Source organism: Arachis hypogaea, chromosome 3 (assembly GCF_003086295.3).
Source record: "Arachis hypogaea cultivar Tifrunner chromosome 3, arahy.Tifrunner.gnm2.J5K5, whole genome shotgun sequence".
NCBI lineage: Eukaryota > Viridiplantae > Streptophyta > Magnoliopsida > Fabales > Fabaceae > Arachis > Arachis hypogaea.
The window spans coordinates 77,400,403-77,408,214 of NC_092038.1; the positions used below are offsets into that span (position 1 = coordinate 77,400,403).

The following is a 7,812-nucleotide window of genomic DNA, read 5'->3' on the forward strand; positions in this document are numbered from 1 at the left end:
TTCCGGTTTCTCTTGAATGCCGCCATCAGTTCTTGCCTATACCACGAAGACTCTGATCTCACGGAATGGTTGGCTCGTTTGTCAGGCGAGCACTCGGTTGTCAGGCGATCAACCATGCATCGTGCAATCAGGAATCCAAGAGATATTCACTAAGCCTCAAATGCTTGTAGAACAAGAGTGGTTGTCAGTCACTTTGTTCATGGGTGAGAATAGTGATGGGCGTCAATCATCACCTTCATCAAGTTGAAGAACAAGTGATATCTTGGAACAAGAACAAGAGGAATTGAATGGAAGAACAATAGTAATTGCATTAATACTCGAGGTACAGCAGAGCTCCACACCTTAATCTATGGTGTGTAGAAGCTCCACCGTTGAAAATACATAAGCATAAGGTCTAGGCATGGCCGAATGGCCAGCCTCCCAAAGAGGGTTCAATCATCAAAACATGATCAAAAGATATAAAGATCCAAAGACTTCTAATACAATAGTCAAAGGTCCTACTTATAGAAAACTAGTAACCTAAGGTGTACAGAAATGAGTAAATGACATAAAAATTCACTTCCGGGCCCACTTGGTGTGTGCTTGGGCTGAGCAATGAAGCATTTTTCGTGCAGAGACTCTTCTTGGAGTTAAACGCCAGCTTTAGTGCCAGTTTGGGCGTTTAACTCCCATTTGGGTGCCAGTTCCAGCGTTTAACGCTGGAATTTCCTGAGGTGACTTTGAACGCCGGTTTGGGCCATCAAATCTTGGGCAAAGTATGGACTATCATATATTGCTGGAAAGCCCAGGATGTCTACTTTCCAAAGCCGTTGAGAGCGCGCCAATTGGGCTTCTGTAGCTCCAGAAAATCCACTTCGAGTGCAGGGAGGTCAGAATCCAACAGCATCTGCAGTCCTTTTTGGTCTCAGAATCAGATTTTTGCTCAGGTCCCTCAATTTCAGCCAGAAAATACCTGAAATCACAGAAAAACACACAAACTCATAGTAAAGTCCAGAAAAGTGAATTTTAACTAAAAACTAATAAAAATATACCAAAAACTAACTATATCATATCAAAAACATACTAAAAACAATGCTAAAAAGTATACAAATTATCCGCTCATCACAACACCAAACTTAAATTGTTGCTTGTCCCCAAGCAACTGAAAATCAAATAAGATAAAAAGAAGAGAATATGCAATGAATTCCAAAAACATCTATGAAGATCAGTATTAATTAGATGAGCGGGGCTTTTAACTTTTTGCCTCTGAACAGTTTTGGCATCTCACTCTCTCCTTTGAGATTCAGAATGATTGGCTTCTTTAGGAACTCAGAATCCAGATAGTGTTAATGATTCTCCTAGTAAAGTATGATGATTCTTGAACATATCTACTTATTGAGTCTTGGCTGTGGCCCAAAGCACTCTGTCTTCCAGTATTACCACCGGATACATACATGCCACAGACACATAATTGGGTGAACCTTTTCAGATTGTGACTCAGCTTTGCTAAAGTCCCCAATTAGAGGTGTCCAGGGTTCTTAAGCACACTCTTATTTGCCTTGGATCACAACTCTTATTTCTCTATTTCTTTTCGTTTTCTTTCTCTTTTTTTTTCTTTTTTTTTCTTTTTTTTTTTCTATTTTGAATAGCTTTTTCTTGCTTCAAGAATCATTTTTATGATTTTTCAGATCCTCAGTAACATGTCTCCTTTTTCATCATTCTTTCAAGAGCCAACAATTTTAACATTCATGAACCACAAATTCAAAAGACATATGCACTGTTTAAGCATACATTCAGAAAACAAAAGTATTGCCACCACATCAAACTAATTAAGCTAGTTTTAAAGATGAATTCGAAATCCTGTACTTCTTGTTCTTTTGTGATAAAAACAGTTTTCATTTAAGAAAGGTGATGGATTCATATAACTTTTTGGCATAGACACTAAGACACTAATGATCACAAGACACAAACATGGATAAACATAAGCATAAAATTCGAAAAACAGAAGAATAAATAGCAAGGAAATCAAGGATCGGGTCCACCTTAGTGATGGCGGCTCTTTCTTGCTCTTGAAGATCCTATGGAGTGCTTGAGCTCCTCAATGTCTCTTCCTTGTCTTTGTTGCTCCTCCCTCATGATTCTTTGATCTTCTCTTAATCTCACTGAAAGGATGATGGAGTGTTCTTGATGCTCCACCCTTAGTTGTCCCATGTTGGAACTCAATTCTCCTAGGGAGGTGTTTAGTTGCTCCCAATAGTCTTGTGGAGGAAAGTGCATCCCTTGAGGTATCTCAGGGATCTCATGATGAGGGGGGTCTCTTGTTTGCTCCATCTTTTTTTTTCTTAGTGATGGGCTTGAGGTCATGCCTTCTCAGTTGAACCGGCTTTGGATGCCATAAATGGTTATGGAAAAGCAAAAAGCAATGCTTTTACCACACCAAACTTAAAAGGTTTGCTCGTCCTCGAGCAAAAGTAGAAAGAAGAGAGTAGAAGTAGAAGGAATGAGGAAGAAGGGAATGGCTTTGTGTTCGGCCAAAGAGAAGGGGAGAAGTGGTGTTTAGGTTGTGTGAAGATGAAGGGGTGAAGAAGGGTTTATATATGGGTGTTGAGGTGATTGGTGAATGGGTGAAGAAGAGAGAGGGTGGTGGGGTTGGTGGGGATCCTGTGGGGTCCACAGATCCTTAGGTGTCAAGGAAAAGTCATCCCTGCACCAAATGGCACTCAAAAACACGTTTTGAGCTAATTCTGGCGTTAAACGCCGGGCTGGTGCCCCTTTCTGGCGTTTAACGCCAGGTTCTTGCCCCTTCCTGGCGTTTAACGCCAGTTTGGTGCCCTTTTCTGGCGTTAAACGCCCAGAATGGTGCCAGACTGGGCGTTAAACGCCCAACTGCTAGCCTCACTGGCGTTTAAACGCCAGTGAGTTCTTCCTCCAGGGTGTGCTGTTTTTCTTCCTATTTTTCATTCTGTTTTTGCTTTTTTTCATGGATTTTGTGACTTCTTATGATCATCAACCTACAAAAAAAGATAAAATAACAAAAGAAAATAATTAATTATAAAACATTGGGTTGCCTCCCAACAAGCGCTTCTTTATTGTCATTAGCTTGACAGAGGACTCTCATGGAGCCTCAGAAATGCTCAGAACCGTGTTGGAACCTCCCAACACCAAACTTAGAGTAAAGAATGTGGGGGTTCAACACCAAACTTAGAGTTTGGTTGTGGCCTCCCAACACCAAACTTAGAGTTTGATTGTGGGGGCTCTGTTTGGCTCTGTTTTGAGAGAAGCCCTTCATGCTTCCTCTCCATGATGACAGAGGTATATCCTTGGGCCTTAAACACCAAGGATTCTTCATTCACTTGAATGATCAACTCTCCTCTATCAACATCAATCACAGCCTTTGCTGTGGCTAGGAAGGGTCTGCCAAGGATGATGGATTCATCCATGCATTTCCCAGTCTCTAGGACTATGAAATCAGTAGGGATGTAATGGTCTTCAATCTTCACCAAAACATCCTCTACAAGTCCATAAGCTTGTTTTCTTGAGTTGTCTGCCATCTCTAGTGAGATTTTTGCAGCTTGTACCTCATAGATCCCTAACTTCTCCATTACAGAGAAGGGCATGAGGTTTACACTTGACCCTAAGTCACACAAGGCCTTTTTGAAGGTCATGGTGCCTATGGTACAAGGTATAGAAAACTTCCCAGGATCTTGCCTCTTTTGAGGTAGTTTCTACCTAGACAAGTCATTCAGTTCTTTGGTGAGCAAAGGGGATTCATCCTCCCAAGTCTCATTTCCAAATAACTTGTCATTTAGCTTCATGATTGCTCCAAGGTATTTAGCAACTTGCTCTTCAGTGACATACTCATCCTCTTCAGAGGAAGAATACTCATCAGAGCTCATGAATGGCAGGAGTAAGTCCAATGGAATCTCTATGGTCTCAGTTTGAGCCTCAGATTCCCAAGGTTCCTCATTGGGGAACTCATTGGAGGTCAGTGGACGTCCAGTGAGGTCTTCCTCAGTGGCGTTCACTGCCTCTTCTTCCTCCCAGAATTCAGCCATGTTAATGGCTTTGCACTCTCCTTTTGGATTTTCTTCTGTATTGCTTGGAAGAGTACTTGGAGGGAGTTCAGTAATTTTCTTGCTCAGCTGACCCACTTGTCCTTCCAGATTCCTAATGGAAGATCTAGTTTCAGTCATGAAACTTTGAGTGGTTTTGATTAGATCAGAGACCATGGTTGCCAAGTCAGAATTATTCTGCTTGGAACTCTCTGTCTGTTGCTGAGAAGATGATGGAAAAGGCTTGCTATTGCTAAACCTGTTTCTTCCACCATTATTGTTATTGAAACCTTGTTGGGGTCTCTGTTGATCCTTCCATGAAAGATTTGGATGATTCCTCCATGAAGGATTGTAGGCGTTTCCATAGGGTTCTCCCATGTAATTCACCTCTTCTATTGAAGGGTTCTCAGGATCATAAGCTTCTTCCTCAGATGAAGCTTCCTTAGTACTGCTTGGTGCATTTTGCATCCCAGACAGACTTTGAGAAATCATATTGACTTGTTGAGTCAATATTTTATTCTGAGCCAATATGGCATTCAGAGTGTCAATCTCAAGAACTCCTTTCTTCTGACTAGTCCCATTGTTCACAGGATTTCTTTCAGAAGTGTACATGAATTGGTTATTTGCAACCATTTCAATCAGTTCTTGAGCTTCAGTAGGCGTCTTCTTCAGATGAAGAGATCCTCCAGAAGAGCTATCCAAGGACATCTTGGACAGTTCAGAGAGACCATCATAGAAAATACCTATGATGCTCCATTCAGAAAGCATATCAGTGGGACACTTTCTGATCAATTGTTTGTATCTTTCCCAAGCTTCATAGAGGGATTCTCCTTCCTTCTGTCTGAAGGTTTGGACTTCCACTCTAAGCTTACTCAATTTTTGAGGTGGAAAGAACTTTGCCAAGAAGGCATTGACTAGCTTTTCCCAAGAGTCCAGGCTTTCTTTAGGTTGAGAGTCCAACCATGTTCTAGCTCTGTCTCTTACAGCAAAAGGGAATAGCATCAGTCTGTAGACCTCAGGGTCAACCCCATTAGTCTTGACTGTGTCACAGATTTGCAAGAACTCAGCTAAAAACTGATGAGGATCTTCCAGTGGAAGTCCATGGAACTTGCAATTCTGTTGCATTAGAGAAACTAATTGAGGCTTAAGCTCAAAGTTGTTTGCTCCAATGGCAGGGATAGAGATGCTTCTCCCATAGAAATCGGGAGTAGGTGCAGTAAAGTCACCAAGCATCTTCCTTGCATTGTTGGCATTGTTGTTGTTTTCGGCTGCCATGAGTTCTTCTTCCTTGAAGAGTTCGTTCGGGTGCTCTAAAGAGAGTTGTACTTTGGCTTCTCTTAGCTTTCTCTTCAAGGTCCTTTCAGGTTCAGGATCAGCCTCAACAAGAATGCCTTTGTCTTTGCTCCTGCTCATAAGAAAGAGAAGGAAACAAGAAAATATGGAATCCTCTATGTCACAGTATAGAGATTCCTTGAAGTGTCAGAGGAAAAGAAGAGTAGAAGACAGAAGTGGAAAATTCGAACTTATCAAAGAAGATGGAGTTCGAATTTTGCATTAAGGGATAGTGTTAGTCCATAAATAGAAGGATGTGAGAAGGAGGGAAGTAATTTTCGAAAATTAAGTGGAAAATTTAAAAAAATATTTTGAAAAACATTACTTAATTTTCGAAAATGAAAAGGGAAAAGAAATCAAATGATTTTTGAAAAAGATTTTGAAATTAGAAATTAGAAACATTTGATTGAAAACTATTTTGAAAAAGATGTGGTTAAGAAGATATGATTGGTTTTAAAAAGATGTGATTGAGAAGATATGATTTGAAAACAATTTTAAAAGATATGATTTGAAAACAATTTGAAAAGATATGATTTTAAAAATTAATGACTTGCCTAACAAGAAAAGATATGAATCAAACATAAAACCTTCCTCAACAGAAAAGGCAAAAAATGTTCAATCAAATCATTAATTGTTAATAAGTATTTTTGAAAAAGGAAAGAAATTGATTTTGAAAAAGATTTGATTGAAAAGATTTGATTTGAAAAAGATTTGATTTTGAAAAACTTTGAAAACTTAAAAAAAATTGATTTTGAAAACAAAATCTTCCCCCTTGTGCCATCCTGGCGTTAAACGCCCAGAATGGTATCCATTCTGGCGTTTAACGCCCAAAATGCTACCCTTTTGGGCGTTAAACGCCCAACCAGGTACCCTGGCTGGCGTTTAAACGCCAGTCTGTCCTTCTTCACTGGGCGTTTTGAACGCCCAGCTTTTTCTGTGCAATTCCTCTGCTGTATGTTCTGAATCTTCAATTCTCTGTATTATTGACTTGAAAAGACACAAATTAAAAATATTTTTGGATTTTTAATAATAATGACAAACCAAAATGCAACAAGAATCAAATGACAATGCATGCAAGACACCAAACTTAGCAGTTTGTATACTACTGACACTAACAAAACGAAAATGCATATGAGACACACAAAACACTCAAGTCAATAGAATTCAAAGATCAGAACAAGGAAATCATCAAGAACAACTTGAAGATCAATGAGGACACATGCATGAATGCAATAAGAACAGAAACATGAAATTGACACTAAACTTAAGATGAGACTCTAGACTCAAAAAAGAAATATTTTTGGATTTTATGATTTTATAATTTTTTTTTTGGATTTTTCGAAAATTATGTAGAAAAAGAAAATAAAGGTATCAAAATTCTTAATGAGAATTCCAGGAATCATGCAATGTTAGTCTAAAGCTTTAGTCTAAAGAAATTAGACATGGCCGGCCAAGCTTCAGCAGGACATTGCATTCAAGAGCTAAATTGATGAAGATCAATCAGCTTTGGTGATGATAAGAACATCACCTTGAAACACTAGAATTCATTCTTAAGAGCTCTGAAAAAAAATACCTAATCTAAGCAACAAGATGAACCGTCAGTTGTCCAGCCTAAACAATCCCCGGCAACGGCGCCAAAAACTTGGTGCGCGAAATTGTGAACTATACTTTTTCACAACTCTCATAATCCCCGGTAATGGCTCCAAGAACTTGGTGGCTCAATACCATGGCATTACACAACTTCGCACAACTAACCAGCAAGTGCACTGGGTCGTCCAAGTAATAAACCTTACGTGAGTAAGGGTCGATCCCACGGAGATTGTTAGTATTGAAGCAAGCTATGGTCATCTTGTAAATCTTAGTCAGGCAAACTCAAATGTATATGGTGATGAACGAAAATAACATAAAAGATAAAGATAGTGATACTTATGTAATTCATTGGTAGGAACTTCAGATAAGCGTATGAAGATGCCTTCCCTTCCGTCTCTCTGCTTTCCTACAGTCTTCATCCAATCCTTCTTACTCCTTTCCATGGCAAGCTCGTGTAGGGTCTCACTGTTGTCAGTAGCTACCTCCCATCCTCGCAGTGAAAGCTAATGCACACACTCTGTCACAGTGCTGCCAATCACCGGTGTGGTTCCCTCCCCTACTGGAATAGAATCCAGTGATTCTTTTGCGTCTGTCACTAACGCCCAGTAAGTTACAGGTTTGAAGCACGTCACAGTCATTCAGTCATTGAATCCTACTCAGAATACCACAGACAAGGTTAGACCTTCCGGTTTCTCTTGAATGCCGCCATCAGTTCTTGCCTATACCACGAAGACTCTGATCTCACGGAATGGTTGGCTCGTTTGTCAGGCGAGCACTCGGTTGTCAGGCGATCAACCATGCATCGTGCAATCAGGAATCCAAGAGATATTCACTAAGCCTCAAATGCTTGTAGAACAAG

The 7,812-nt window shown here is 39.9% G+C and overlaps 1 non-coding gene across 1 annotated transcript; it reads left to right on the top strand.

Annotated features, from left to right (window-relative positions):
* The first annotated feature begins 4,793 nt into the window (after positions 1-4,793).
* LOC112793470 (small nucleolar RNA R71) lies at positions 4,794-4,901 on the top strand. The gene has a single exon (XR_003198159.1). It is a non-coding gene; the product is annotated as a small nucleolar RNA R71 (small nucleolar RNA).
* Positions 4,902-7,812: the final 2,911 nt, after the last annotated feature.